Genomic DNA, 17,010 nt, shown 5'->3' with positions numbered 1-17,010 from the left:
TGAATAACTTACATTTAAGTTTCGGGCATATGAAGCCTAGAGATTGCCAATCCCTGTCAGATGCTGATGAGAAGGGTATGAAAATCGGTCTTTTTCATTAATTTTTGGTTTAAGCTTTGGATACATTCTTGCTGCATTTTCGTCCTGCTAGTTAGGATGTAGTTCAGTCAATAGATCGGTGCAGTGGGACCGATGCACCACATCACCTTTCTTGACTGCCACAATTGCACCCCAGCCACCAGACGCTGCTGTGTTTCTAATGCATCTGATCTAGGCTTTTTACCCTGATGACAGTCACGGGCTACTGAGTCCTGGCTATAGATAAAAGGGCTCTGAAATAGACTTCTACTTCTTATGTGATCCACAATCAAAACCTCTTGTCACCCAAGTTGTTTCCTGTATTTAAAAATAAATAAATAAATAAATAAATAGGGAAACCCAACAAACTAACAATATACAAAATATATTGATAATAAGACTGAGTTAATAATTACTAAATGTGGAGGGAAATATCAAAGCTGTGTTCTTCAAACAGGATATTATTTTGTAATTAAAAAGAACTTCAAAAGAATAAAGCTAAAGACATGATCATTATAATGTGCATTAAGTGCAGTTGAAACCATTTGAGTAAAATAATGCTTGGTAGCAGGGAGGAGAATTTAAAGAGAAGAAAAAAATTAAAACAACTCAGTGCTAAGTAAGAAGCAGGTCAAATTATATTTGGAGAATTATGTTTTCTTAGTATCAGTGTTATAAAATTATTCTCTGCGTTATTTAGTTTACAGGTCTGAATTGATAAATGTTGGACGACTGATTCTTGCAAAAGAACAAGTGCTTGGTGGAACACGTCTTGGGCTGGTTTGGTTCTTACTTACCATAAAAATGAAAACTGCTAGACCATAAAGAACTTACAAAAAGGAAGCATTACTGTGGATTTAGTACAGCTGGTGTTTGATGCACTGAGTTGTATTCATCACATATACTGTGTCAAGACATTGCTTACAATGCATCGGATCATATTACAGGCCATAAGCAAGCACAATATTTAAATTGAATGATGCATTTGGTATCATTCGGAGTTAACTCTTATATAATAAAGTACAAAAAAAAAGCAAGTAGCATCCATTTCCACATAATCTCTTAAAACTTATCTGTATTTAACTGTATTTTTCTCATCATCTTAACAAAAAGGCAAGTGTAACCAAGAAACTACCAAATTTTAAAAAGGTATTATAAAGACATTTAGTGAGGACACATTATTCATTGGCTTTTTGATGGCTATGATGTTTAAACACATCACAAACATAAATGGGCTTATTTCACATCTTCCAGAGACCAGAAAACACAAGTAATGTTCCCATTTACAGACAGTGATCAAAGACAGTGTGGTTCGGTGACATGCCTGTGCTGTGCGGGGAATCTGTGGTGCAGCTGAAAACAGAACCAGATTTATTTTACTGTTTTAACTGCCACTCTTAAAATTTCTAACTGATTTTGTTCCCCTGCTGTGGGACACCTCTTTCCCTGTTAAACCTGTCTATCCATCTAGATACTGGAGCTGTGAGCGCCAATATACAAATCCAGCCTTCTCTTCGGTTTTTAAGTGCCAAGGGAGGCACAACTACCAGTAGAGCTCTGGGGTTAATGGAGATGCATTGGGCTCATTCAAGGATTCCCCAGTCCCATTACACACAACAGGAGCTTTGTTGCTTTTCACGAGGACCAGTATTTTACCTTCTTGTGCATGATGTAGCCCACCTTCGTGGGGTCACCGAACCAGCACACAGACACAGGTTACTTGAAACACGTCCCATGCTTTCCGTGAACAGAGAAAGTACATTTTGATTTATTCTTCAGGCTGAGTAGTTCCCAGAGAAACCTTTTTATTAAATGTTCTCTAGGTAAAATAAGAATCCATGTATAGTTTAAGCTGTTGGTCGCCAGCCCCCTGCAGGTATATACTACTTCTACTTGAAAGAATGACCTAAAATATGTCTCTTTTTTTCAAAGACTTATCAGTATGTATCCTCATTAAAGGGCTCTTTTGTTGAGAATTCTGAATTTTTTTTCCCCATACCTTTATGTAGATTATATTCTCCTAAATCACCAATGTGGACTTCAGAAACTCGCTAGAGGTCGAGATATGGGAAGAACAAATGAAGCAGATTCAATTAAATGTTTGAAATTTTGGCCAAAGTTTACTTTTCTCTTCCCCTACTTCAAAACACCAACAAGGCTGTTCTTGGTTTAGAACCTTTCAGTTTTCAAGGCTCTCACCTTGCAAATCTCTATCTATATGCTTTATTTCTTCCGTGTATACAAACCACAGTGAAAGCATGGGCATATGTGTGCGTAGGACTCGGATGTTGTCTGGCAGATGGTCTCATGGTACCTAGATTTCTTCAGAAGTCAAGTGAAGCCTTCCATAATTTCATGGAAAAAAATAGGAAAGCAATTTCTGAATGTATTGTAGAGTATTTTTCACTCAGAATTGCTTTGAGGGAATAATCGATATAGAAATATAGAAAACTGTGGCTAATCTGCATGCTCCATTGCTATATATGTGAAAGTTGAATGCCAGAGTTTGACTCTTTATTTAATATTTCACGTGCAAAAGAACAAAGAATTATATCATCAAAACAAATATCTTTCATAAAAGGAAAACACATACATCAAAATCAAGGAGAATAGCCCTGAGTCTTGGATCTTAATATAACCGTTAGCTCATTAACATGAAACTTGGCGGGTTTTGTGTGTCCGAAAACGTCCTTATCTCTGCAGAGCTCTGTGCTGATTGCTGAAGGTGATTTTGAGACAAAACACTTGCGTAACAGTACAATACAATTTGTCTTTGTGTCAGAGGGAACAGTTTAAATGACTTGAGGTAAGTCAGTGGAATAGTATAAGCACGTTTGCCCATGGTCTTACCTGAAGATATAGTTGAGCTTGTATTACAAAGAATTCAGCTGTATAAATACCTCATGCCATCTGTGTATGGCAGGGGAATTGAGCCAGTAGAAGCTCAAGACCTGTGTCAGTGTTCTCACAGAAGGACTGTTTATGAACAGATGTTATGTGGTGTTTTTCACAGAAAATGGGCTCTGGAGAGAGAAAATGTCTATCAATTACTGAGGTATTATGTATAACAGCAATTTTTAACCTTGAGAATGATACTTAAAAGTTCTCTGTGAAATATTCAGCACCATGACCACTTCTTTTGTGCAAAGGAACATTCGCCCTTGCATACTGCAGGAATTCTTTTTGATATTGCATATTAAGTTATTTTGGAGAAAAGATATTCGATATTGTAGATCTCATTATTCCCCTGGAAAAAAAAATAGTGTCCTGATTGGAAAACTTTTTCTATTTACTGTTCTCAAAATCAAGCTGGGTTTTCAGGATAGGGTGTTTACGTATAATGTTTTGTGTTTCCCAAACCTAATGAGTACATGGATTCAAAAGCTGTAATTTACTAAGCAAACTATAAACATTAAATGAATGGAAAAAACATGTATTCTGAGCTAGCCTCTGTCCAAAGCTTGGTAATTAACACTGATTTCAGTAGTGCATTTGGAAAAATGAGTTCTAGGTGTTCATGAATAAGGGTGAATTTCCTTGAAACTGTAAAATCAGGCAATATTCTGTAAAAATTACTAATTATTATGTAAATGTATTTATTTAATAGCTTGCCAATGCTAGTTCTATTAGCCTAGGCATATTTTCCTCTCCATTTTTATCCGTTCTGTAAAACTCTTGTCTTCAGAGGACCTTTGAACTTGAGCTTTTCACTGTACAACGTTAAAAATGGAGCCCCCAGTTACCGCTAACAATTACAGCTATCAGTGTTGTACTGCCTTTTACCAATCTGCTCTTGCTCAGGAGACTAACTGTATCTTGCAAAAATGCACTGTTATTAAATATTCTCACACGGGATGTCTATGTGTTGGAAGACCCTTATGTGACCTGTGGACAGACACCATGTTTTGCATAATATATATACTTTCATTTTTCTCTAGCTTTCTTATTATTTATTCAATAAATCCTTTTTTCTTGCTGACAGCAGTTGTATTTATAAAGCTAAATCCAACACAGCAAAATGTTCATCACTTTATAAACTAAACGCTAATGTTTTATTTATGTGCAATGAACAGAGAAAAAAGAACTGAATTGATGTTTACCTAACAAGCTGCAAAAAAGTGCAGTAACATAATAGTGAAGTTCATAAGCATTCTGGCTTGTAATTTTTGGTGTCAACATTTGAATTGCAGAAAGAGCTTATGCAGACATAGCACGTATACAAGTGCAGTTTAGATCTACATCTATAAAAATAACATCTGTTTAAGCATACATTACATTTAAAAATAACTGTACAGTGATCAGCTGGTTAAGTACAGTTAACCAGATGCCGTTTTAAAGTGCCAGATGGAACAATGAAACTAAGATTGAAAATTAAAAAATACTGTGAAAGGTCAAATCAATTAAGCAACCTGTTTTGTTGGCATGTAACAGTTAAAAGTAAGTTTAAACTACTTAAGGAGTGAGCAATGTGAAGATGAAGCAGTTAATTTTTAACTTGCTATTTAGAAGAGGGAAAGATAAAATGCCTGTTGTAGTTCCAGGGTCCCTTTGCAAGTCTAGGGGGGATACTGGGAAGATAGACTCGGTTAAGTAATATTTGCTTTGTTTTGCTCTCAGTTTAAAATAAATATATCTTTCAAGCTTTTAAGTAACATCTTTTATGGCAGTTTGAGATCATGCAACACATAGGCAAACATCTCTTTTTCCTCCCCTAAGACAAGTGGGGGACTCCTTGGCCAAATCAGCTCCCTGAGCTTTCTCTTTAGTAGGGGGGATTGTGCCCACAGGGTCTAGGGATGGGTTTGGTCACACTAACGCCAAGGGATGCTATGGGAAGCAGCACCCCCCTGCCTCCCTCTTGCACCTGGGCCCTCTAAGCCACTTTTATTTCTAGGGGCTAAACCCACCTGCATCAGGAACAACGTCCAACAAGAGCTGTGACATGCAGTTTTGGATAGAGATGTGTCATTGTGGTTCTGTGAATAAACGACAAACATTTATTAAAATTGCACCCAATAATAAGTCACTGAAAAACAGATATAGGGAAAAGAGATATCATCCTAACCTGTTGTAAGGTAAGAGGAAGAATAGCACCTTTGAAACATCAGTGATCCAATTCATTTTGTCTTCAGTCTTAGCCAGCGTAAATGTCACAATCTAGATTTAAATTTCGGGCATTGGAACAGTGATATCGTTGCTTTAATCAGAAAGGTGTAAAGATACGTGCAGGTCTGCTGGCAGATCATGCAGCACTCATGGCCAATGAGAGAGAAAGTGTTGATTTTTCCATGGAGAAAGGACCGCTGCTACTTTTTGATGATTTTTTTTTTTTCTTGATAGCAGTCACTGATTCTCAAATTGCCACAGCTCAGAATCCCTGTAACACAAGTATACTGCTGGATAATCCTCCAGCAGCAGTGCAGAAACCAGTGACATCAGGAACTGTTTTGGAAAGAGGGTCTAGGCACCAAATCTGGGAGTGCCACAGGGCTGTGGGTTGGAGGGAGATGCTCAGCTGCCTTGGGAAAGAAGAGCCACCGGAGTAACAGCAGTGCCATCCATCAGTGATACAAGCACAGCCACTAACTAAAAAGGGAATTTTTCCTGAATGAGTGTAGGGCTATTTTCGACCTAGGAACTTGATGTTGTTCCTTTGTTTTAGTAACTTTGTTTGTATCTGGTTGACGATGGGGAGGAGGGCAGAGCGCTGGGGCACATTGCTCCTTCCTGACACATCCTCTCCTGCTCCCACAGTTCCCAGTAAAAGTGCAGCTGTACCTCTCTTGCATGCACAGAGGTCTGTTTAGACCAAGAACACAATGAAAAGATTCCGTGGCTGTTAAAATAAATAGCTTCCCGGTAGGGGGTGGAATAGTGTGGCCGTGCCTAGGAACTTTGTGTACTCTGCTTTCAGAAAGTACTGGGATAGGACACGCTATGGGGAGAGAGGAAACAAGCCTGGCTTCTGCACTTGGCTCGTTTTTTTCTGCTCACACGGAGAATAGTTACCCTGCATATCGCTGGTTCTTTTGGATTCCCTTTCATGGAAATATTTTGCGTTCCTGCTGGTTCAGTGGCTGATGTTCAATTATTTTTATTATTTTTTTTTTTCCAAATGGTTTCTCTTCGTTGACAGCATAAAGCAAACATTTGGACTTGCCGTAAATAGAGAACATACCAGACCAGCGGCAGGTAGCTTGTGATTTTTAAGTGGGTTGCCAACTGAAGTTTGTAAATCTGGGAAATCGAATCATTATATTTAACAGACAAATGTGTATAATATAAAATCAGTGAAAAGATAACATAATAAGTACTTTGACTATTATCTGGGGGCCTAATTAGACTGGTGGAATCCACTGTAGTCAGTGAAATTAGAGTTATACAACTGGGGGGAAGGGAAAGCCAGCCCTTTAGCTGAATGAACACTAATGGAGCCCCGTTGACATTTGCTGTCCCAGGTATTCAGCAGCTGTTCCTTTCCCTTGCAGGAAATGGGGCTTTGCTCTTGCTAGACCATATTTTCTTTAATTTACCCTCCTGGCAGAAGTAGCCGAGAGGCAGAGGGCCTAACAGCCCCTTGAAGCCCAGACTGTTTCACCAAACATCCTCCCATCCTCACTGCTGGTTTCATCTGTTCTCCTGAGGTGGTACCTTGGAGCAGGATGGAGCTCTGCATTAAAAGGAAAACACACAACCCTGCCAGACTCTGCTTTGCTCACAAGAGCAGGTCCTGGGAGACAACGAGCTTTCAAGAAAGCCAAGGCTGTGCTCCCCACTATGCTCATCCCACCAACCCAGGCACTGAGACACACTGTTCCAGCAAGCAGAGGGTCTGGGGAATTGCTGCTGCCCTAGAAATGCAGGTCCCAACAGCCAAGCCACATGCAAAGAGGCAGGGCAAAGTGTGGACTGGGAGCGGTGGTCTGAAGGATGGTGATGAAAGACTGGAGGATATGGGAGTAAGTCAAGAACAACAGCATAAATTTTATTGGGGTGTGTTGGGTTGGTGGCTCCTTTTGGAAGTCATTTAGCCTGACCAAATGTTTTCCCTAATGAATGAAATAATTTTCAAAGACGACCCTTTGATAGAATAGAGTTATCACGCAGGTACAGATGAGATGTCCATGCTTGTAAGGCACTGTGCAACATTAACTGAGTGAACTCGCTATTGGTAGAAGAATATTTTGGCCGCTAAAAGTAGGACTAGAGCAGCTTTTGCTCTGGGAAAGGGAATACAAGAAGGCTGGATCTACTAGAGGATCAGACAGGAGATCTACCCGATTGCAGGTTTCTTGCTTTTGTTTCTGTTTCCCCCTACAGACCCAGTACCTGGTCAGCCTTTCTCGTTACTCCTCTCCTCAGTGCTCTCCTAACCTGTAGCTAAATTACCCTTGGCAAGTTGTTTTTTCCTTTACAAAGACAGTAACTCCCCTGTCAAGTTCTTGAGCGTTTGTTTGTGCAATGAAATCTGTGATGCTCTAAATCTCAATGTGCATCAGCTGGCATGCTCTGACATTTGGAGAGCCTCACATTCACTGTGTGCCAGGCACACAACAAGAGGCCTCAGCACAGATGTAGCTGGACCCCAGGTTCATCTTTGAAGGTAGGGAGGGGTGTGCTGTGGGTCAGCAAGCGACCTGGAGGCTCTTGGAGGGGGAGGGAGGACTGGAAGGGAGCAGTGGATAGCCAGCTGGCTGGTTGCACCAAAACCAGGACAAACAGTTGAATATCATTTTCTTCTGAATTTCTAAAGTAGTGGGACATCTGGCTACCTGAAATACATCAACAAATAGGTCAGCTAAGATTGCAGAAGCATGCCTTACGCTGCAGCGCCTATATGAGAGCGAGAGGGGACCTTGCCAAGAAAAGTCTTCCCTTTTGCAGTAACATTTTCTTCTCTCTAAAATCCTCTGTAGGCTTTTTTAACAAAGATTGTTGGAAAATGTGTAAGTCTTGGAATCTTTATTAAAAAAAAACACAACAAAAGATATTCAGGGGAACTGTATTTCTGGAATGGAAGCAGATCATCTTCACTATAGGCAGTGCAGGCAGATCTCTGCACACTCCCTCTCTTGGGTTTTCTGGGTGCCTCTCTCTCTCCATGTTCCACGCTTACACTTTGCCTGATCTAACCATCACGTGAGGAGGGATCTCCTCCCTCATTTTCCCCTGCTTTCCATTATACCAGCACAAACAACTAGAAAATGCTCTGGTCCTTATTTCAGAGCATTTGGCAGCATTTGTGTAGTCCCACTCTGACAAAGGATGGAGGCAGGAGGGACCTGGCCTCGGAGAACATTTGGTTGTTTCTTATTTCTATGGTGTGGACAGTCCCTTATATAAGACCCCCAGATTGCCAAGGGTAACGCATGTATTTCATCTCTCCTTAAGCACTTGCAAGATAGGATTGCTCCTTGTGGCAAGGAGCACCCAAACTGACCCTCCAAATAGCTCTTTTAAAATGCAGTGGTCTGATTTCTTTTTGACACCACTGCCTGTTTTACCCTAAAATATATGTACAAGTGTATTGCAGCTCCGCTGCCTGAATAGAGTAATGAACAGGAGCTGAAGTAAATGATGCCACCGTCCACTGCTTTAAAGACTTCAAAAAAAATTCTTTTTAGAGCCTGAGGGGTCCTTATATAACTTTTTCTTCTCTCTCAAGCCACAAAGGAACCAGCTGATCACAATAAATAAAATTCTTAAAAGTAAAATATGGAATACAAAAGCAAATCAAACTAAGTCTTCTTGTTATTGTTTATACCGTTTGAATTCTGGGGCATTGGGTAATGTCTTTTTTTCAGTCTTTCTTTTGCTAAATCAACATTAGCTAGCAACACACCTAATCTTGACTGAACTGTGTTATTTCCTGCCTCCCTGCCTTTCCTGTCTAAATCTCACTCTCTGCTGAAGCAGCTAAATTTGCTGCAAATGAGGAATATTTTGAGACATGAATTTTCTTACAAAACATGGGGAGAAATCTAATGCTGTAAGCAAACAGCACTCTAATTAATGCAGATCCAAGCTATTGAAAACATTTGTAGGTTACTGTTATCAATAAAAAGAGATCAAGAAATGGATGATGACCTCAGTATACAATAAATACTGACCACAAACATTTTTGGGAATGGTACCGGAACAGATGCACGCTCAGAAATTCTGGACCTGGAACATATGGGTTTTAATAAACAGACTTCTGTTCCAGCTCCTCAGTCGCTTTTTTTTTTTCCCCTTTCTTTTTTACTGTAGTTGCTTAATTTTTTGTGGCTGTGTATGATTCCATTATTAATTAATCTACAAGTATTTGGCATTGCTTCATCTTTGAGGTTTTCTTTAATTTGCAAATGTGCTGTTTTAGTTTGAGCAGGGCTTGTGTAGCTAATGTTAGAATGGAAACATATTTAACCCTCTGCTTCATTTGATTCCTATCATCTCCTTTTCTTCTTCGAAAGAAGTAGCTGACTTTATGTGCGTGTGCACATGCACACGTACGTGTGTGTATTATTAGCTGTGCTGTCATTTTTAATCCTTTTCTTTCAATCATCCTTTTTCCTCAGACATGAAATATTTCAGTCTAACATGCTATACAGACTGTTCACGGTGAAACACTAGTAGCATTTTCAAAATCTAAAACAGAGGAGTACCATGAGGATAGAACAAAAGAAATTAAAACACTAGATATGCCACAGTTGTCTTATGCAGCTGTTAGAAATTTAATTATTTTATCTCATAGAATAATGTGCCCTTCAGAAATCATTTTGGACTAGATGTTTCAAACCAATGATCTGTAGTTAATTATCTTTAATAACTGTTGCACATTATGGTTAGATCTATGTTTTTGCTAAACCAATTAATAATATCTTCATTAGTATAAAGACAAGGTAGCTGGATCCTTTCATTTTTCACATTGAAAGAGTAGATATTTTAAACACTGTAATTTACTTTAGCCATACATTCCCGATGATATGACTAATTAATGAAACTTCAAAGACATATAACTTCCAAAAGCTACTTATTTAAAGTCATTGTTGAGCACTTAATGACATTATGTTGGGGCACTGCAGAAACCATCACTGCCTGAGTGTTGAATTTGCTAAACCTTTTTATGCTACTGAACTGAATGAAGCTTGAGTTATATTGAAAAGCAAATTGAGCCAATACTTCTTTGTGATCAAAAAAAAAAAACCCAAACCTGTTGATTACAGGAAGATCTATCAGAAGTTGATGACCTCCTTTCTGCTTACCAGTTGCAACTGTCAGTTTGACTTATTTGTATGAGTCTGTGTGGAAAGTGCTGGAAAAAGAGCAAAGTAAATAGTCTGTATTTTGTGGGTTGACTGATATTAATTTTGTTCGGAATCATTAGTTTTCTAGTTATTCTTTTTATATCTGATTTTTTTTTTCTATGTCCATAATTCACTTTTGGAGCTGGCTAATAATGACCATGTCATTTTAGTCTGCTACCTGACAAAAAATTAACCCCGAGTGCAATATTAAATACACAAGTGATTGCCTTGGTATTAACAGCACTGCTGATTGCACAGAGCATAAAGTTGGAAGTTAAGGGGCCAAATGTTTTATGTCACCTGTTTAGGCATGCAAGCTAATGAAAAGGCTATCCAGAAGAGAATCTTCTGCAAAATTTCCCTGACCTTGAGGTAAACTGAATGTACAGAAAGATGTGCACTGTTTTTCATCTTCTATGTATTTTCATACAGCCTTCAAATTTCATGCAGCCATCAGGGAAGGCTTTCTGAATCTTAAAAGAGCATTGTATATACAGCCCTCCAAGAACTGATATTTCAACCATGGAGAACCATGCACCAGGAATCAACTGGGGGAAAAAAAAAAAAAGAAAACCCTCAAAAACCCACAAAAAATCCCAAACCAACCAGAAAAATAAAAAAGAAAAAAAATTACATCTAAGAGAATAAAACAGTGCAGTCAACTGTACACAGGGCTGGAAGGCCAAGAGAAAAGTGTTAACAGCCAGTTGTGACAGCTACAAAATAATTATCCAAGCAGTGAGCACCTGGTCCTTCAGCTGCCAAGTTTCCCACAGGAGTCATCTTTAGTCCTGGTGCAGATAGAAAAAAGGGTGAATACATTTAGTCAGGATTATACTGTACTCGTAGCAAAGATGGTGTTCATGGTCCATGTCTGTGTTAGGCTTCTGCTAGCGGAGCTTCGGGCTGCTGATCCTATTTCTCACATAAATGCTGTTTCTATTGAGAAGGCAAAAGGTGTGAATCTTCTTAATACAAGTCTGGTAGCCTTGGTGGAGTCTGGGATTTGTAGAAATGCATCACCTAAGAGCAAAGAAAGGGGAGAGCTCTGTCTTGAGTTATCTGTAACATTCTTGTGGCATTAGCATGTGATTTGTTGACTTGATGATTCAAATATGTATTAACCTCCTGCAACACACAGGTTAACCTGAGTGATTGATATTTAGTGATGATATTAATACAGAAGAAAAAGAAAAACAGCAAGAGGTCTGAAAATAAAAGCTTTTCACACCGTATTGCTTTTTTTCTCTGTATGCTTACTAAATAAAAAAAAACAAACCCGTGTTTGAGGCTCTGCAGAGGCAAAGTCTATAGCGGCTTTCTTGAAATGACCAGTTCAAACTAACATGTAGGAACCTGGCAGGAAAACCATCAAAAAGATAGTTTTCTAATAAAAACTGTGTTTTGACAACTTGTTAACTCAGACATCACTGGAAAGCGATGGCATTTCTCTCAGATGCCAGCACTTCTGCAACGTTGTTTTCCCCCCTTAAACTGTGCCATCTTAAAAATACTGTGTATTTGTGCCAGACTGTTTGAAGCTGCTGTTATTAATGCTCCAGTGAGCTGTAGGAGCCTATATGATTCTGAACTCAGTGGTCTGTTGGGCTGAACCTTCTTTTTCTGTGGGAGAGAAAACCAAATTTCCTCTAAATTCAGTGTTATTTTTTAATTCTAGAAAGACATTTTTCTTCAGTTAGTCTGCAAACACTGAAACAGGGAAGCACTAGACTTTCTGTAAATTGTATGTGTATTTGAGGAAAAACTTGACAGTAACACTATGTTTCTGGAACTGAACTTAATGGAATATACTAGACCTAAAATTTTGCCTACATTTTCATCTTGATTTGTTATATAGTCTGTCACTTTTTTAATTAAGCAATGGACACAAAGCATTGTGTTTGGATGCCCTTCTAAAAATCTAGAAGATTTAGTTTCCTATGTTTTTATTAAAGCACACAATCATTCTGATAGTCTTTAATATTGGTTCATTAATATTTCTGGGGTATTCTGAGGTGTAGGCAAAATAGGCGGCTATGTATGTCATAAATATTCTCTAAATACAAATTATTCTTAAACCCACTATAGCAAAATAATGCTATTGTTAATTTTCATTCCCTGGGGTTTATTCTTTGAAGTTCTACAGACCTAATCAATCTCTAAACCAATGCCAAGTTTGATTAAAGATTGTCAGATGAGGCTGGTAGCTGTTACTTAGTGGTTTTGCTGCAAGGAAGGAGTATACGGCTGAACTTCAGTGTTTGGATACAAGTGAAACTGTCTTACTGCCTGCAATTGAGAGCTGAATAACTCAGAGCACAAGAAATCCTGCTGCAGAAATGAGTGGTATTTCTGGAACAAAAAAATCATATAATTTTCCTTTTTCACCTGTTCCGCACATACATGTTGGTGGCATTTTGGGATTACATCTGCTGTGAGTGTAGCTTCGTTCGTTGTTTAATTTTTCACTCAACAAATACATGCATAATTTTCTAGCATACAGCTGCATCTTATTCAATTTCACTAATTTTTTATATATCTTTTGAGAACTCTAACCTCTCCTATTTTGAGCTGGCACAGTAACTCAAGATTTTTTCTCTTCCTTCTAAAGTTTGGATGGCCAAAAAAATCCAAATATTTACAGTATTCTGTATCTTGAAAGCAAGTTACCAGGAACTGGGAGAGGCACTATACAAATTAGGTTACAGACGGAAATCATTATTCAGTTTGATGAAAGTTTCAATAATTTTCTCCAGTCTTGAGGTGAAGAAGGCTTGCTTGTACGGCTCTGTGTCACAGCATCTCGTTTCCAGTGTGAAAGTAAATGAAACTCTACAGTTTCCATTGACTTAGGCTTTGCACTGGGGGTTAGTTTGCACGTGAAATTAGTATCATATGTAAGCCAGTAATGAATTTGAGCAAATCTCAGTTGTATAAGCTGATGTTAGTAAAATTATTGAAAATTTATCACTTAAGAACTTCTGGTAATTAAAGATCACTTCTAGAGGTTCCCTTGCTCTTCAGGAATAACCTTGTGAAGTGTTCATCTAAGGGCTATTCACAACCCGCCTTTCCTAGAGTCACTCTTTACTGATACGAAACTGGGGGCTGAATATGAAGAACAAGCATTTTTACCACATCTCCGTCTTTGCTGAGTCTGTGTTTGGTTGGTAAGCTTTCAAGGAAGAAACATAATATATCTAAATTAGATATCATATTTGTAACACCTTAAAATTATGATAATGTGATACTGTTACTGGAGGACTAATTGGGAACCCACAAAAAGTTGGAATGCATAAGCCAGCCCTGCATTGCTATTATTAATGTAAATGTATTGGGTTTGGGTTTGGGAATATTTTATAAATTAAGCAGTTTAAATTACGTGGTTGTAACTTAAACAAAATGTGTTGTGCATAGAGGTGATAATTCAGAAGCCTTGTGGCCACTTAGCCCACTTCTTATCCCATGAGAACAACACATGTTGTGAAAAATCTTGAACAAACCAGCAGTGGTTAAGAATACGTATAAAAACACTTCTCTAGCTCCCAAGAAAATGAGTGAGTGAAAATGTTAAATGTTGCTGCTGCCATATTTATGAAGAGGAATCGAAGCTCTGGGGGCCTATAAAACCTTTGGTTTCCGGTTGTAGCCCAACTCATTTGGCCAAAAGTACCCCTCAGAAGTGAATTAGATGAGGCTTGAGCCCAATCTAAGGCAAATGTCTTGTGAAGATATTTTGTTTCCAATAATCAGTATAAAACAGCCGTATAACTTGGGTCTGTAGAATTAAGGAGAGAGATTTGGGGTAAATTAAATATATCAAATAGAATATTGGTAAAAATCCTTGTCTGAAATCAAAACTTGTCAGAGGATGAAAAAATCCACACGTACTTTCTTAGTTAGGATGGAGGCTATTTCTTAAAAGCAAGTTCATATTCATATGCCTTTTCTGATTATAGCTGGATCAGGGAAAAGAAAAAGATGTACTAATGCTAAGGTAACCCAAACTAGAGAAGATTGGAGAGCTGACATGAAAACCTGTTCAGGTTAAGCACGCACAGTGCCCGAGGGCAGAGGAGGAACAGAAAGCACTGATAGGGAATGAAGCTACTGGATTTTCCCCACTGTTTTTCTTGTTGATGTTTTGCATTTTTTTGGTGATAGCAACCGGAAACACGATTTCCTGAGAAAATAAAAAAGACCTCTGAAACTGTGTGACTGGGAAAAATCTGGTTCTTGTAGCTGCGAGAGTTCGTTTGCCACCCTGCCCTAAATCAGGATTAGGTCCGGAATTAAATACAGCTTTCCTTCGCCTTTGTTTTATTTATTATCTGCAGAATTGCTTTGTACAAATGTTATGAAAGAGCCTCTGCATTGGGGAGTGTTTTTGTAAATGAGCCATTAGCTTGGGTAAACAGGATTTTGGTTGGAGTTTGAAGCCTCCACGAGGCGGCACTAACGCATCTCGCATCCCCGACTCCTCAGTGCCTGGTGGATGCTCGTTCTCCAAACATTCAGAAATAGTATTTGCATGCATTTTATCAAAAAAAAAACAAAAAAACCCCCTCTTCTGCCTCTAAATTTTCGTGTTGCACTGGAAACTGCCAGGTTAACAAAAATAGGAGTTAACCTTGATAAGAGCATCATTAATTTCCTATACAATAGCTATTATGCATTCTGGGAGCTTTAAAGCAGTGATAATGTAAATTGCCTATTTGCAGTGACAACATTCTTTTAGTGCTTTTCCAGTATTTCAGAGACTTGCAAATTTTGTGACAGATACCCCGTTGCTACTTACGCTTTCTTTCCTGACATTTGTTATGTGTTTACAAAGTTGCAGAAACTGGTTTTATTTGATTTCTTTCTGTTAATAAATGGGAGCAACACTTGTGTGCTCCACTTTCTTTTTCCCCAGTGATCACAACTGGTGAGTGAGGTGAAGGTACTTCTCGTCTTTGCAAACTCAAGCCTAGCCAACTGACGTCCCCGTCCTACTGCACATACTTAAGCACATACTGAAACCTGCCCATAAACAGCACAGTAGGATAGGAGAAAAGTGGGCACAGAAATAAAAAGTCATTTTCCTAGCGGCAAATAGTCCTATTCATATGAACTTAACAGAGTTGCTGCAATCAGTAAGGAGAGCAAGTTTCCTGATTTCATCTCCTCGTATAGTGTAATGCAACCGGAGAAATGAAGTTTAATAGCAGCGAATGTGCACTCTGCCCTTCTGTCACCAAAGCGCAGCTGAGTGGGCTTCGCTCTGCAAGCCATGCAAGTCCTGTTGCCATGTGTCCCTATTCTCAATAAAGCAGGGCTATTTTAGTCAGATATTTTAGTTTAGCAGGGTTTGAAAGAGATTTAACTTAGCTTAAGAATGAGAGTTATACGGTGCCTTCTTCTGTTGCTGACACTACTTGTCACAATTGTTTTGAAATGCATAGAGACTGCACCTACCTTTCTTTAGACCAACTGAATAGCTCCAAATGTTGCAATTACTGTATTTTAACCAAAATGCCCTTTCTATTACTTAGCAGTGTGAAAACAGATCAGAAGAAAAAAACAGCTAAAACCTCTCTCTCCTGAAACCTTGCTGGCTTTTCTCCCTTGCTCTGTGGTCAAAAGTTAAATAGGATGTTCTGATTATCACCACTCCCAAAACAGATCAGTGGGTTTCTGGTTCAAAATAATTCCTCCTCCTCTTGCAGCTAGTCTGTGCCAGCAAGTTCAAAATACGGGAAGCCTGACCTTAGCTACAGTCCTTGCTCGTGTGCCACGCATCCTGCACTGCCCAAGGAGCACGGATGGCTGAGACAATCTGATGGAGACTTCTGAGTTCTGCCGTTTCCATCAAAGCACTGACAAGGGGAAGGAAAGCCCACAGGGAATCTGATGTAAAGTTACTTCCAGATAACGGGATCCACAGGTTTCATTGCAATTTTGCAGTAGCACTCGAAGGTGTAATAAATTGGCAAGGCAAGGAAAAACTTCCCACTGTATATGTGGCAAAAATGAGTCCTCACCTCCCAAGTGCTAAAGGGGAAAGTCAAAACCTCTTTCGAACTCTGCCACATTCACCACTGTATAGTGAAAGAAAACATTCCTCCCTGATCCCCATGCTGGCAACCTTCCAGAGCCCAGAGCACCCTGGGAAATACCACTTTCCGAACCCTGCTGTGCTACCTAATCACACAATGGGCTACATATGCCATCCAAGAAAATAAACACAGGTCTGGGAAGCTGTTTGTCCTGCAGGGCTAGGAATGTCTTCCTAACTTGGCAGGGCAGTGTAATCCTTTCTGAAAGCAGAGAGCTGCTTGAACTCGAACTGACTAATGAGATTGAAGAAAAGCCCATCAGAAACTGGCACAGCCCGTCCCTCACCTTGCCAGTGCACTGCCAGATGACATGGTGCTGGGTGCTTGTTGTGACTTGTGTTTGTGTCGTGATGAAAGGTAGATCATGGACCTCAACCCCAACAAGTGCCGAAAATACTGCTGAGTGGCAAGTTGTACCCTGGAGCTTGTGGTTCATAGGGTAGATTGCTGGCTTTTCTTGGCCTCTGGGTAAAATATCACCGAATTGCACATTTCAGCATAGAACATGGGCTCCTCTCCCTGGCAGCTTCAGTAGTGACTGAAATTTC

The 17,010-nt window shown here is 39.2% G+C and overlaps 1 long non-coding RNA gene across 1 annotated transcript; it reads right to left on the bottom strand.

Moving 5' to 3' along the window:
* Positions 1–420: 420 nt before the first annotated feature.
* On the bottom strand, positions 421–5,621 carry LOC128853234 (uncharacterized). Its single transcript, XR_008451580.1, has 3 exons — positions 5,144–5,621; positions 4,986–5,054; positions 421–3,101 (listed from the first exon to the last, which is right to left on the bottom strand). It is a non-coding gene; the product is annotated as an uncharacterized LOC128853234 (long non-coding RNA).
* Positions 5,622–17,010: the final 11,389 nt, after the last annotated feature.

This window comes from Cuculus canorus, chromosome 11, assembly GCF_017976375.1.
Source record: "Cuculus canorus isolate bCucCan1 chromosome 11, bCucCan1.pri, whole genome shotgun sequence".
NCBI classification, from domain to species: Eukaryota; Metazoa; Chordata; class Aves; order Cuculiformes; family Cuculidae; genus Cuculus; species Cuculus canorus.
Note: the sequence above shows the minus strand (reverse complement) of the source record. Positions and strands in the feature narration are given on the sequence as shown.